This window comes from Malaclemys terrapin, chromosome 3 (assembly GCF_027887155.1).
Source record: "Malaclemys terrapin pileata isolate rMalTer1 chromosome 3, rMalTer1.hap1, whole genome shotgun sequence".
NCBI lineage: Eukaryota > Metazoa > Chordata > Testudines > Emydidae > Malaclemys > Malaclemys terrapin.
The window spans coordinates 149,415,165-149,430,043 of NC_071507.1; the positions used below are offsets into that span (position 1 = coordinate 149,415,165).

Sequence of the window (14,879 nt, forward strand, 5' to 3'; positions counted from 1 at the left end):
ACTCTCCAAGAGCAAAGGGGCAGTTCACACCTCATCAGGGCATGTATGGAACAAACCCAGCCCAGCCTCACAGGAACAAAGGACACTGACCTAGGCAGCAACAAAGGATCTGTTGGACTCTCCAGTGAGTCACTTCCCTTCCCTTGGTCAGTTTGGGACTACGATGAGATAATGCTCACCTGACTGAAGGGGGGGGGCAAAGCCAAGAGGGAAGAAAGAACATGATAAAAGGGAGAAACGTTTACCATATGCTCTCTCGTCCACCTCCATCTACAGACAGCACCACCAAGCAACTGAAGCGCTGATCAAAGGGGAGAGCCTGGCTGCAGGGCAACAAGCCAGCCTGTGGTGAGAAGCATCTAAGTTTGTAAGGGCACTGAAAGTGTTAAGATCAGCTTAGAATGCGTTTTGCTTTTATTTCATTTGACCAAATCTGACTTCTTGTACTTTGACGTATAATCACTTACAATCTATCTTTTGTAGTTAATAAATTTGTTGGGTTATTCTACCTGAAGTAGTGCATTTGGTTTGAAGTGTGTCAAAGACTCCCCTTGGGATAACAAGTCTGGTATATATCAATTTCATTGTTAAACTGATGAACTCATACAAGCTTGCAGCATCCATCAGGCATTACTGGACACTGCAAGATGGAGGTTCCTAGGGTTGTGTCTGGGACTGGAGATATTGGCTCGTGTCATTCAGTTGCACAATCCAAGCAGCAGCTGGCCAAAAGCGCCCACTCACGTAGCTGGGAGCAGCTTACATACTAGAGGCTGTGTGTGAACAGCCCGGTAGTAGGGGTTCCCACAGGGTAAGGCTAGCTCCCAGAGTCGAGGATTGGAGTGACCTAACGGATCACAGGTCCAGAGAACAACAGGCGAATGTCACAAAAAATTAAACAAAATCAGCAATTTCCAACAGTCGCCACACAGCATTATCAAAACCGTATTTGTTTCTTTTAAAAAAGTGAAACCTGCTTGAAGTGACCTGAATCTAAGGACCAATAAAGATCAATTGCTTAAGCAATTAAGCAAAGGAGTGGAACAAAATCATACTCAGAAAGTTTGGAATAACATTGGGACAGTCTCTTAAAACAGGATGTTTACTAAATATTGTCTTGATGCAAGTTGCATAAAAATGAAATATGAATTAACTAGGATAAGTATATGATAGTTGTTGATAACAGCTTACTTTTTAACAACTATTGCTGCAGTATTGTTAACCCCAAGTCTTCAAGAATCATGAGGTAAGCCCTGCACAAACATGAACTAGCTTAAAAATGGTTAGATTTTAAAAATAAATACATTTTGGGCTCTTTTGATTTGCTTTCAGGGCTTTGAGCCTTTAGGGTTAGTGTTTTCAAACTTTACACCCTAACTTTTTTTTTTTAAAGAGGAAATTTTCATGCAATCACATGACTCCAGGAGCTAGGGAGTTAAGAAAAACACCAAATATCATGAGCCTTACAATAAAATCATGGATTGGAATCACTGTATCTGTTCAGTTCTTTAAACATGTAGAATACTGAAAAAATGTTTTATTTTTTTATGGAAAAATCAAGTGCTTTAAAAAAGTGTCCCATCTGATGTAGGAGCGATCAATAGTCACAATTTGGATTGGAGGAACTGGAATACATCTGAGCTAGTGAGACTTGGCGGTTCGTCACCCAGTTGCAACATAAGAGACTTTGAGGCTTATGACAACAGAGGCCCTTGCAGGCTACTGAAGTTTCCTGTCGAGATGTTTAAATGGGTGCAAAGGTCATGGCAGATCAGGCCAAGAATGCTATATCATCTCCAACAGTGACTTGTACCAGTGGCTTCAGTAATGGACAATTAGGCAAGGATAATCTGACTAACTCCCAGAAACTGGTCGTTGAGTTTCTCTAATCCACAGGGTTGGAATCCTTTCTAAATTTTTTATAGTAACTTGCTAATTTTTACTATTCAGGTCTCCAATCCGTTTTGGGACCTAACAACTCTTGACATTAATATCTTGCGGTAGTGGGGTCAACAAGTTAATTACAAAAATCTATATTAAAAATATACACACACCCAAGCTCCCTTTCATCAATATTAAATATGTTGGTTTTTCATTTCACTCAGGATCTTGTCTTCTATGAGACAGTATGAACAAGAATGCACAAGCGAGTTTTTACTCCATTTTGTTTATGATTATATTGTGTGTATACATACACACATATATCATGTTACCAGTTACTCTGCTCATTTTTATAGACCTTCTCTGGATCCTATTTCTGCCATACCTGTCTTGAGATGGGGTGACAAACACTGTATACAGTATTCAAACTGAAGGTGTACAATTTACATAATCCTACTGTCATTTTTCAGTACTCTTCTGTACCCCCTTGACCTGCTTATTGACCAGATATTTTCAATGAGCTGTCTACAGCTACACCTACGTTCCTCTACTCTCCTTCCCCTCCACTTGTTTCATTCCTACTTGGTGTTCTGTGATAAGCCAAGATTTTAGACAATTTGGGACAGTGCATTTTTGTTTAATTTAGAGCAGTGGTTCTCAAACTTTTGTACTGGTGACCCCTTTCACATAGCAAACCTCTGAGTGCGATCCCCCTAATAAATTAAAAACACTTTTTAATATATTTAATACCATTATAAATGCTAGAGGCAAAGCGGGGTTTGGGGTGGAGGCTAACAGCTCGCGACCTCCCCATGTAATAACCTCGTGACCCCCTGAGGGGTCCCGACCCCCAGTTTGAGAACCCCTGAGCTCGAGCCTATCAATGTAAATCAGTACAGTTACTATTTCTTCCCATGTGCATTATCTTGCAATGGTCTATAATGAACTTCATTTGCCATCTTACCCAATTACATAGTTGAATTATCTATAATTGTATCAACAAGTTTTGCCACCTTCAATGTGTACAGATTTTGCAGCACCCCACTGCTAACCTCTTTCCAAGGAAGAACTGACTATATATCCTACTCTGATTTCTTTTATCCAGTTTTTAAACAGATGATCACCTTTACCTCTCACCCCATGACTACTAAGTTTCTATTTTATTTAATTTGTAATCAAGATGCATGAGCCTTCCAATTTTTTCTTTCATAATTTTTATTTTGAATATCATAGGTTAAGCTCTCTCCTCAGTCTAGATGGGGATTTTAAAATTACAGTGACTGTGGGAAAGTCAAATCAAATATATTAGTTTTGCATGTTCAGAAGGAAGTGGGATTTGTGGTTAATTCAATGTTTTGTAGAAGCAAGCTTCATGGTTGTGGGCAGCTGCTATGAAAGCTCCATCTCCTGCACTCAGGAATGTCACTCTTGAGATTGACTTCCAATTTTTCTAGTGTAACATGGCTATAACAGGCATTCCTGGTCCCCTTGAACAAGTTAGTTCCTCCAGTAAACTGGGCAAATCCCAAAGTGAGCTTAGAATATCAGGACCAAACCTTGAATATGATTCTATATTCCATTGGGGAAGCTTATGCAGAGAGCAGAGCACTAGGACAATGTGCTTTTAGCAGCTCATGTATTTTGGTAGGTGAACTGCAACATTCAGTACTAAACAGAGCTATTTTGGCATAGAACAAACCATAAGAATCAAGCCTAAAGGTCAAAAATGCATGGGGCCAGATTGGCATCTGATAGAATAGTGCAGTCTTCTGCAGACAGACCAAAGCATTTTTACCCACCATAGTCATTGGCATTTATAACAGTAACAAAGGGTCCAGAAAACCCCAAAGGCTGTGTACCACCTTGATGATGAGATGACAGATTTCAGCAATGGACGGTATGTTACTGACAGCAAATTTCTCAAAGCCCTTTCTCTCACCACATGCATAACCTCAAAGTGTGTCAAGTTCAGTTCCAGCTACTCTTCTTTACACAAAGGCTGATGACTCCCTGGCAGTGGAAATGAGAAGCTCTCTCTCCTTATAGGAATTTGATGTTAAAGAGATACATAAGTTGGGTGTTGTCCAAATTCCCAATATGTTTTTTATGAGTGACATTGAAAGCTTTTAGCAGTCCAAATAACTACAGTTCTCCTTCATTTAGTTTATTTCTCTCCAAAAATATTTGAAATATACTAGTAATGCTTACATAGGCATTTTATAACTAATATTTTCTTCAACTAATTTACAGCAATCTAATTTCCAGGACCTTTTATAAAGGCTATTCAGAGAGTCTTCCTGAATAGTAATCTATCAACCAAGTCAGCTACCCATTTTTTATAGCAGAAGAGTCACTTAATTCTTAAGTTTCTACAGAACTTTACTGAGCAATATCTAGCACCAGTGATTTATTTCCACTTAATTCATCAATGAGTATCATAAATAATTTAAATTCCACATTTTTTCCTATGGGAACTAAACAAGAATGCCCTCTTCTCTTGTTGTCTCTGTAAGGAATTCTAGCAATGAAGATTTTCAGTTTTCATAAGCTAAGGGAGTACCTGAGATGTCTGCATACTCGGGCCAGCCCCCAGGAGTTGCAATTTATCAACTGTATATTTGAAGAATGGCACAAGAATGGATGGGGAAAACGATCAATTTGTGTCCAAAATACATACTGTACCTTACAATGGACACAGTTGACAAGGAAAAGCTGTGGTATCTCCAAACACATTTGTAAACTAGGATATTTTTTCTTCTTGTTTATTAAGTTCTGTTTTCAATTACTGTGAGATATGAATCCAGAGCTCTAGCATCAATCAGCAGGAATGCTGCTTCAGGTTAAAAGTCTGCAGCTTCCCAAAACATATTTAAACAAACACAATATCCCTTTAATTATTTATTGGGTCCCTAACAATAGCAGTCTACTCTATTGCTCTCTAGGTATTTTGTCCTACACCTCCAATCACAAATTTGAGAGTTACTTGGAGTGGTTACAATGAAAGTGAAGAATAGGTCTAATATGTACAGAGCAAAGCTCTGCGTAGTATTTCAGCGCCATGTTTACTTTAAAAATCTTCATTATTATAGCGCTCAAATAGTTACCAAAATATTTTTTCCTTTCAGAAATTATATAACCAGTCATAAGCTTCTTTAAAAAAACAGGATAATTATAAGTTATCCTCAATTCTCCCCAAATTTAGTAACACAAGCAGTTAAAATTCTGCTAGGCTGTGACTAACTTCAAACTCACAATAAACATCATGCTAGAACAGCGACCTGTTAAAACTGCTAGGAACTAATAAAAAAATACTATCTACGCACAGACAAATCAGGTCAAGTCACTAATTTACTTTTTCAAACCTGTAGGGGGCAAGGGGGTTTGGAGGTATAAATTGGGATCTAGATCTTTCCTGTGCCACCACTTTCATTTTTTCCTTCAACAACCTTTAAAGGAGCATGGATACATTTTTTTTTTTTACCAGGGCTTTCACATGGCCTTTTGAGGTCCTACCATAAAAGTAGAATCCCCCATGACTCTCTCCAGCTTCAAGGTATGGTATGTTGTTTGAATTCCCTGTATGTTTTCAGGGCTTTGAAAAGCTGCTAAGAAATATCATTACCCTTTGCCTACTAGCCTGGATGAAAAATATAGTACTTCCATGCCCCTCCCCCAACACCATGTCTATTGAAATTTACATTGCCATATATTTCCATCACCCTTCCCCGCAAATAAATCTCCATCTTGCTGTTCCTACTCCCCAAAGAGGGATGGAAAAATAAGGCAGGTGTTGACTGCCTTTGCAGCTAGTGCCTGAAGTTTAACAGATCATTACAACAAGGGAGAGGAAAGATTTCAGGCTCATCCCACCCTTTAACCAAACATCCACATTATGGGAGGTCCAAGTCTACTCTATGAGGTCACTGCTATGCATTAACCGGGAATTTGTGACATCACAGCCTGGCACCAAACGGAAGGTCAATCAACCAATAATTGTAGACAAGTATAATCCATATTAAAACTGGGATATGACTAATCAAATGCAACTAGCATGAGCCCTACTTGAATGGGTTTGTCAAGCCAGATGCTCATGTAGCCGTTGCAGAAAAGAACACCCATAGTGTAGTCTGACTGCAATCCAGTGGCTACTGTAGCCTAATCAGATAGAAGTGCTATCTCCCCAGAAGGTGAGGATGTAAACTGGAAACCAGGAAACAGCAGCAGGAAGTCAGGAAGCTGTAAGTTCTGCAGTTTCACTATGTGACAAAATGCTCTTTCCTTAGCTTTTTTGAACAGAAGCGTAACCTTTGTTCAGTTTACACTAAGGCTTTCATTTTTTGTTGAATCTAATTTACACTGCAGTTTCCTTTCTTCTCATGAGAATAACTTCCGCACAACTGACCTGTAGAAAGGGAGACTGGAGGTAGCAAAAGCATTGTTTAAATGCCAACACTTAAGCACATTACCAAAATGTTATTCACATACTACTTGGCCAAGTTCCAGAAACAAAGCTATTCATTTATTCCTTCGTAATCTGGGTTCAATTCCTAGTGTTTCCTTTATAAAGCACTTTCAGATCTACTGATAAAAAGCACTAGACATTATTATTATATTTATTATTAGAGGACTATGTACACTTCAGTTATTTTTAAAACTATTCTGGAGGTCATCAGATTTGCCCATATTAATGCTAAAAAACCTTGAAGAAAAAAATGCAATAAAGTTTACATTTATAAATTTCAGCGTACCAAAATAGGCAGACTGCTATACAACCCACAAAGCAAGTACCTACACACAAATACATCAAAGTTCCCTATTCACCCCAGAGCACTCGCCTTCCTTTCTCCATAAATTCTACCCCTCCCAATTCTCACCAGTCCCCTCCTCAATTTCCCCTCCTGCCCTTTAACAAATATTTATCTGAAACACCCAAGCAAAAATCAGGGGACAACATCTTATTCACATGACTGAAGTTCAGATTTAAGGCTTAATAGTTTTAACATTTCACCTAGCAAGCAACAAAAACTTATTTAATAGCTTATTTATAGAAGTACAGCTCTCATCAACAGTTTCTATGTATTTTTTTAAACCAACTATGTCAAAATAGTGAAGTATTCCTATTCTAAAATATGTGATAATGTTTTGAAGAATTTTCTTAAGTGGGAAATAAAAGTGGAGGAGAAAGGAGATGGGTAGATTGCTGACAGGCTTCCAGGCCTTGACAATAATCATAGCAAAATGAAGTATCCTCACACCTTCAGAAGAAAATTATTTTTAACCAATATTAAAACAGGAGTCAACCACCCATTCCTAAAGAGAAAAACTAAGTCAGTGTTTATTTTAGACACAAAGCACACTCTGCAAACATGAGCTATATCTATTAGCATGAAGAATTGTAAGCAACCTTTTCCTGTACTTGTCTCTTTGTTAATTAAAATAATCTACATTATGAAGAGAAGTTAATTTTAAAGCCAAGCAGTAAACTTAAAGCAAAAGCACATGCTAGGATTGACATGTAATTGTATAAAGAACATGAAAATACCGTAGTAAAAATTCACATTCTTTTAAATCATATATTCCTAATCAGTGCAAATCTCCTGAAAGAGCTGTATCTTCTGAAATATTAAGTTAGGATTTCTCAATGGTTATGTCTATGGGTTACAAAAAACTTATGAAGACTAAACTATCTTATATGATTCCCCAAAAATTCTGGGGTTCTGACGAACTAGCTAGGATTGCCATACAACATTTTCCCCAGTCATCTCTCCAAGTGACAAAGTAGGCTATTTTTGTATGTAGTGTTATTGTAATTGTATTGGTCCCAGAATATTAGCGAGACAAGGTGGGTGAGATAATGGTTTGTTTTGGACCAAACTTCTGAGAGAGACAAACTTTCGAGCTTACACACAGCGCTCAAGTTGGTCCAATAAAAAAATACTATCTTTTTAAGAAAGTACCAAAGTTACCATACAGACATCATGATGAAAAGAAGAGGAAAATGAAAGGGAGTGAGGGTAGCCTATTTCAATTGGAGAGGAAAATAAATCCAGACATTCTCTCTCTGACTGGATTACAAAAATGGCTAAATGTTTAGCTTAATTTTGTGCCTTTTAAATACTTTCTCCTACAGTTTGACACACAAAACCTACAGTTGAATACTGCGTATGTTACTTACTAAACAACAGGAAAAATTGAGGCAGATATCCAAAGGTCACCTTAAGTATTAACAATGTTAGGTTGAAAAAAAATAGGAAGACTAAAATCCCAAACCTTTTTAAAAGGTGTTCTCCAAATGACATCTCTGATTAGGTCTCTGTACAATATTTTTTAGAAATCAGAATAATTTTATATTTCTCACTCAGATAATGTCATCAATAACATTTTCAAAATTTTCAGAAATATACTACATCAAAAATCTATGAATTATCTTGACACTGGTAGATTTTAAGTGTTCACAAAGAGTACAGAGTATCTGAACAGTTTCTTTGGAGGTTAAAAAAAAGTTTTAAAATGTGTATTTAGCAAAGCACATGCACCTACTACTACCTCTTAAGCAACTGCATATGTATTTTTCCCCATATTTAGGAAACAGGACTTCCTGACACAAATAAATGCAAAAGAGACTCCTTTGTAAAATACATCAGGGGTTTTAGACTAGATAAATTACTACCCTTTCTTAGGGCCATCTGGTGGAGAAGGGAGGGTTGGGGATAAATCACATGTAGTGTTTCATGTAGGAGTGGGGTACTTGATGTGGACTTCTAAGATGTGGCCAACACAGCTTTGTAATCAACATAGCCTTCTCCTAAAGCAATCAGAAAATGCTATGTTAGGCTGCACCAGTTCTATCCACTCCTGCCCTAGATGTCCAGAAATACAATCTAGGAATGTTGCAACAGAGGCTCTTCTTCTAACATCAATAAAATAAATCAGCCATTGGATTTCTCAGAGGTCAATGATATGTTTGGGGAAGGGGAGGTTGGAGCACCTGATGCACCGCAGAGAAGTTAACTTGGCATAGCACTTGTTTTTAAAATCACATTTCACTATTCATAACCTCCTCACCACCCTCCCCCAAAGACTGTCACAACCCAATTTAACTCTACCGGTTACATATCATTAGTATTTTCCCAGGTGACACAAGTGAGAGGAAAAAAAAAATCTTTCTTCCCAATTTAATTAGATCACTTAGATCAATTGCCGCAGGATCCATGTGTTTTGTTATTTGGCACATTTAAACCTATTATCCAGTTACTCAATCCTTTGGAGAGGAGGATAAAGCCAAATAATTCTTAATCAAGCTTCAAAGAAACTTAAATCTTATTATACTTTTTTTATTCTAACACCTTCTGTGATCTCAGGAACAGCACCTTCAACTCATTATACCAACTCCAGCATGTTCTGACTGACTACACCTGGAAATCCCTCCATCTTAAAAATGTATTGTTACTAACTCTGAAGTCTGAAGATCCTTCCCCTGGACCTTCCAAACTGACTTATGGTAAGTCTCTTTGCTCCTTCCCATATCTGAGAGTTACTAATGAACTCAAAAACCCAACCCTGGTTTAATAACCATCAAAGAAAAGATTCTGGAGATTTCATTACACACTTTTTAAAGTATCCATTTTGGTTTTATGGCCTTCTGCACCAATTCAATCCAATTCAAGGCTATCCATTAAACTCTCAGGCACTTTTTTGGACTTTATATAACAGGCCTCCTCATGTCAAATGTTTACAAGAAGTGTTCAATACCCATGAACTTTAGTAAATATCAGTAAATCCAATAGTAACTTATTCTAGAGACAGGTTCTTAATTTTGCACTAATTCCAGCATGGATCTTCTCTGTTCCACATACATGTAGGTGATACACTCAGTTAGCATTCTTCTCCTCAAGGGAAATGGTTTTTTGGAAGTACACAAGCAGCAAACACTGCAATCATGATAACGAGGACAATTGCTAAAAATGGCCAGTTTAATCAAACTCTTTCTTGGAGATGGTGGTTTTAAAAAAATGTATCTATTTTAGGGTTTTATACTCCTGGGTATCTCTGTAATATCTGAGCACCTTCCATGTAAAATCAATAGCAACAACAAAGTCCCTAGTGGACTTCATGGAGTCTCTGGCATTTCTCCCTCTTGAGTGGGGGGGGGGGGAGAGGAGAGGGGGAAACCCACAACCTCTGCTGCAGGTAGGGTTTGGATTTCAAGGGATTTTTTAAAGGTTTTAATAAACTAAATATTCTTCATGAGAACCAGAAAACTAAAAGCTTTTAAATTATGTTTTCCATCCCTTTATATCACTAAAGAGTCCTAGGAGATCATATCCTAACAGATCCACAGCACACCATGATTATCACAACGCTGGTTACCCCTCTGCGAAGACTGGGGGACAGATCTTTATTTAATTTTAAGAAAACCGTATATCTCTATTTTGTTTGAGTCTTGTGGTGTAGCTGGATCTATGAAACCCAAAGGAGCTCTAATAGACAATAAAAGGAAGTCACAGCTGGAAGTTTGCCTCCAACCCACCTGGAGTGTTGCATTTGACCAGGAGCCCTGCTTGAAACCTGGGTGAGTCTTAAGGTGGGAACCCTTGAACAAAGGAACTTTTAAATGGATAAATGCCTGTGACCTCAGGGAGTGACTAACAGACTAGAGAGATCAGACCGCAAGAGAGGCAGAGGTTGCAGCAGGGCAGCCTGTCTTTCCTAACCCCTTGAAGGGGGTGGGTGGTGCCTAAGTCCAGAGGGATCTACTTAAACTTAGCCTTCCCATGACAGTTTTGGTAAGACAATATGCATTTAAGATTTTGTTATGTTAACCTTACCTCTCACTTGGTTATATTGCTATAAAATATTAATCATACCATGTTTTGAGGAAGCTATTCTCTGTCACTGCAACTTCATACTAGTCACAAGCTCCCAGAGAGATATCTATAGCAGAGTCCAAACTCTGTTGGACCTGCTGAGGCAAAATGGTTGGAGAACAGGGGGTGCTGTGGTCTGGCCAAATGTGGGGTGAATTGAGGGATTCCACTCTGAAAGAAGTGCAAGTATAGGCCTGTCACCTGGAAGGGGTGCCTCAAAGACAGCAAAGATACAGCTTACCCTCTGACTCACACCACCCTTCCACCCATCCTTGGCTGGATACATGCCAGCAAACCTATACTACTTTTCATGGACAGCTCTCTCTGGCTGGAATGGCTCCTCTACCCTGTATTTTTACTTCTTATTTTTCTCTTTCTAGTTCTCACTAAACTACTTGCAATGAGGGTATCCTTGGTCTCATTGAGAACACATATATACTGAACTACCATACCTTGATTTTGAGGACACATTACTCAGAAATGTAGTACCTATAAAATATACTCTTACCTGCGTGGTGGTGTGATTCACTTTGTCCTTCTGTATTTAAGTCCCCCTTTTTTTAAAAAAAAAAAAAAAAAAGGCTAGGAGAATATTCTTTTGCATGTACTTATGATTAACTACACAAAACATAAAAATTACATACATATGCACATTTTCCTTACAAAATGTAAAAGAAATATAAAGTGTGTATCAAGTCCATCAATTCTAAAAGTAACTCATGGTCTATTAAACTGGAGCATAAACAGAACCATACAGAGAAACAGATGGCTAATAAATGAGTCTGTGTCCCCATTATACCATGTTATTGGAGCCTCCACCCTCTCTTCACCTTGGTTCCACCCTTTCCAACAGCCTTCCCATGCTAAATAAATTAAACAGGCTACACCTCTCGTCCTCTTAAATTAAACTATAAGCAGGGCTGAAGATAATTTCCAATCATTTTTACAGAAAGTGCAAGGTTATTTAAAAGAAACAGATTACCATTAGAAAAAGAGCACATCCAACATTGGATTTGGGGAAGCCCAAGCTTCACCCACAATCCCAAAGCAGCTGTTTGTTTCGGCTAACATGAATAGTGAGAATTAACACTATTAACAAAGTTAACAGGAAGTTTCAGAGTTAATGCCCCCATTAAGATGTGAATTTCCCCTTTTTTACTTTCCAAAGTTATTGCTTTATCTGGATATTTATAAACAATAAAAAGAGCACCCACTTACTACTCTAAGTGCCCTGTACAATCTTTTTTAAAAAATACACTGAAGCTAACAAACACATCAGTTCCACCCTCCCCCCTCAATCAAATTCAATAAGCCAGTAACAACATAAACAACAGAAATTAATTGACCCACCCCACAAATCACCAGTCTCTCACCAACGCCACCAGGCATACCCTATACCCTTCTCCTCACAGGCAAGGGAGAAAAGATGGGTCTTACAGCACATCTTGCAAGCTAACGAAGTCTGTTATGATCTGGAGAGGAAGAAAGTTTTAGTTTGTCAAAAAGCACAGGTGCATCAGTTCTCCTTTTAAAGGGCTAGAAACATTTATTTTTGTTACGTGAAAATGACGAACTAGAAAACTGTGCCACCAACTGGCAGCTCAATCTGAACCTTGGGTGAATCTACCTGTAAGAACTTCATAAACACCCAACAGCTACTATAAAGCAGTTAATTCAGTTACATGCCTACCAACCTGTGCTGATTGACAATCCTTTTCCAATGCAGAAGTATTTACTGTAAGGAACCAAATTTACAAGTTTAAACTCTGAAGTTTCTGCCGTCCCTCTCTCTCTCTCTCCTAGAGAATTATATACAAACGTCTCCCTGTGGTAATGCCAATAAAACACATGGCAATAAGTCGTTACAGATGTACTTGGTGCATACTTCAAGTATGTAACTTGAATCACCCAGGAAGTGCTCTAATAACCATAACTACCCAGGTGTGGCTTATTGTTGTTAGAGTCTTCAATTAATATTTTTAAAAAAATATATTTGAAGGGAGGATTTTTCATCAGACATGTTTTCACTACAAGAAGGAATGTAATAAGGAAAATTACTAGATCTACATTATTATGATGTGCCATTTCCTGGACTCTCATCTCCTCCCTTCCTCTTCAGATTCTGCATCCCTTCCCCTCCTCCAACTTCAAAATGAGCTTCCCTGCCTATTACACAAAAGACAACTGATTTACACACAGTTGGGACTGGACAGACAGCCACAAAATACTATCTGAAAGGGCAAGCAGGCTCATTGTAAGGGACTTGGGGAGACAAACAACAGTTTACATTGCTGCTTCTTCACCCCAGAGAATCAATCCACCTCTTGCACACAGAGTTCTTTTATAAACTCCAAGGATGAAATTGTGTGCTTTGCTTCTTAGAGGCCCCCAGAATTATTTAGACAATCCTGAGCGTCTGTCTAAATTATGCTAATCTCCTTAGGATGCCCTGTGGTTTGCAGCACTGCCCAGGACCTCCACAATGCTGTATCCCCATCCCAACACTTTTCCTGGTATGCCCCCCTATGCCAGGGTTTGCAAGGAGGTCCTCAGAGGACAGTGTCAAAGCTGTCTTTTACAGTGCCTGCACTGGGGGTATCCTCCCACAGCCAAACACAGGGTTTTATTCCTCTCCAGCCCTTTTACCCAGGGTAGAGAGACCACACCAGGCCATAAGGATCTCAATTTAAGTATAGTATTACTAGATAATCTGCACTGAAGCCCTGTAACAGGTTCCAATTCAGCCTTTTAATGGACACCTGAATCTTAGGGTAGGCCAGTAATTTACAGTTGATGTTTCAGAGCATAATGGATGTGCTGGGGGGGAAGGGAATAATTCCCATTTGGGTTTAGTAATTTGAAAAGTGCTAACAGCGGAGCTTGAAAAAGTAGCAACCAATTCCTTCCCCCAGCCCAGCCTCACTTAAATGTTTACTTCCATCACTAAATTTCCTTTCTCTACCCCCATGTAGATCCTCCATAAATTCCCTTTCCCAAGAGCCTGCTCACTGCTCTCACATTTGTCTATATTAGACTTACTAGAAAACCATTTCCCCCCCAATGTCTGCCATTCTGAATGCACATATTTTGGCAAATTCACAGCTTGCATTTTCCTCCCTCTCCACCAGCAAACAGAGTGACATTAAAGAATTCATCAGCATCATACTTGCTCAGCCCCTGAGAGAAGAGATAGGCCTGGCTCATTATTCTCTGACTTTTAGCAAACACCAGAGAAAATAGCTTCTAAAAATGCCTGCTGTCACCAACCTTGAGCTGCACTTAGAAAAGCATTGAAAGCCAAGGCAGCACTCTCTGGAGCACAGATGTCCCTTACATGGAATACTGTTCAGACAGACAGCACGCCTGCTCTTCAAGGGAAGTGTCACACCTGAAGTACAACCACCCTTCTCTTTATAATAATGTTCAGCATCCTCAACAATAATCTCTAGTAATTACTACTGCTGGAAAGAGACCAATACCAGATGCTTCAATAGCAACCCTCCATTAGGCAGATGTGGGACAATCTGCCCTCAAAAAGATCTTCTCTTGACCTCTAACTATTAGAGACTGGGTTAAACTCTGCAGCAGGAGGTTTAATATTTCCAAAAAAATGTTATAGTTAATTATAACAAATGAATATTCTTGATGGCCATATAAATAGCCAATTCCTTTTTAAATCTTAAGACCTTGACATCAACAACTTTCTGTGGTAGTAAGTTCCATGGTTTAATTATACATATCAAAATCACTTTCTTTTGTCAGTTTTTGAGTTTTCCACCTTTTAATTTCCACTCAAGGTCCCTTTTCTCTTTTGTTATCAGAAAGGGAGAACAGAAGTTACTGAGTCTAGCTTCTCTACACCATTCACTATTTTATATATTTTTACCATGACCCCTCTTATTCCTCTCCACTTTAAGGTGAACAATCCCAGTCTTCTCAATCTCTTCAAATGTGATATTTTCATGCCCTTGATCGTTGTCACCTTCTCTGAAACCCCTCTAATTCTGCATTATCCTCTTTAAGATAGGGTGAGCAGCAAAGTACAGTCTCCAGATGAGGCTGCATTGTTGATGTATATAAAAGCATAATATTATTTTTGTTTCAGTCACCATCCCATTCCTTATGCAACAT

The 14,879-nt window shown here is 38.6% G+C and overlaps 1 protein-coding gene across 10 annotated transcripts in view; it reads right to left on the minus strand.

Annotated features, from left to right (window-relative positions):
- MYO6 (myosin VI) overlaps nt 1-14,879 on the minus strand; it is a 163,209-nt gene that overhangs the window by 137,301 nt on the left and 11,029 nt on the right. For 8 of the 10 annotated variants that reach the window (XM_054021874.1, XM_054021873.1, XM_054021872.1 and 5 more), the window contains exon 2: nt 11,257-11,302. The exons of 1 other annotated variant lie outside the window; for it this stretch is intronic. The gene's annotated coding sequence lies outside the window, so the exon portion shown is untranslated. Of the gene's footprint in view, nt 1-11,256; nt 11,303-12,098; nt 12,116-14,879 lie in introns of those variants that run through there. One more of the 10 variants, XM_054021867.1, reaches the window with a different exon arrangement.